Genomic DNA, 1184 nt, shown 5'->3' on the forward strand with positions numbered 1-1184 from the left:
GAAAAAGAGAATAGACATGCTAATATTGCTGTTCCATTCTGTAAGTCCTTTTTCAGTGAAGATAGCCTCGATAAATTGTGAATTCTATTATTATTATTGTGTTATTATTAAACCAGCTTGCCTCTTTGGGGGAAGAACTGCAACGATATGTTTAAATTTTTCTCCTGCCCAAGCTTTGAAAATACAGGTGAATTGCTTTATTTTCAAATCATTTCAGAGAGCCCCAGTTACAACCTTATATGCAGATAAAACAGCACAGCACCAGTGCTTATACATTACTTTTGTCTGCGTTTTCGTGTTATTTTTGCCTATCATAATTAAATGAGTCTTTCTCAGCACAGCTTCACCTTCATTAAAGTTCCTGGAATTCACATCGCTTTCGTGATAAAATATCTTGTAATTTAAATGTTTCTTCCATACCAGCCATGACAACACGCTGCTATTACGTACTACTACTGAATGTAAACAAAGATTTATCCTACATAGAGCGGCCATATTGGAAGTGACACTAGCGCTCAGGTGGTAATTTTAATCGCGAATTGATTGATTTTTTTATTTGGTTAATTTTACTTAGCTTTTCCACCACTTTTGGCTAATCGCAAAGATTATACGATAAAATAGATGAAGGGACACACACAAAAAACACCCATGGCCAAGCTGGGATTCGAACCTTGGATCTCTGGCTAAGTAGTCAAATTATATTGTTTCTGATTTTCGAAAGGGGTGAGACTTACATGTATTTATCTTAGTAGTCATTCCTCATTTTGCAATCTTTCCTGTCTTTGACATTCTTCTTTTAGGAACTCTGAGCCCTAAAGGGGGAGGGGGTTATGACCCAAACAATTATTTCACCCTTGGGCATGCCACAGATTGGTACCCCAAGTGTCAACGTCACTGCATGTCACTGTAAAATGTATAATATACAATTAGAAAATATTATAGCATATTTGTTTTCTTGCATGCTGTAAATATCATTGTTGCTAAGAAAATTCTGTCTGTAACAATGCTATCCGCAGTTCTTTTCCTTCAGATCTTTCAAGATATGTTTTCCGAAATTTTATGGTGTACAAATTCTCAGGAAACCTGAAGATTTTTCTACTCTACAATGAAGTGCAGATTCAACACAGATTGAAGATTTCTATGAAAAGCAACTAGCAGGTCTTTTCAAGGTTCTCACACACACG

This window comes from Lepisma saccharinum, chromosome 3 (assembly GCF_977018435.1).
Source record: "Lepisma saccharinum chromosome 3, izLepSacc3.1, whole genome shotgun sequence".
NCBI classification, from domain to species: Eukaryota; Metazoa; Arthropoda; class Insecta; order Zygentoma; family Lepismatidae; genus Lepisma; species Lepisma saccharinum.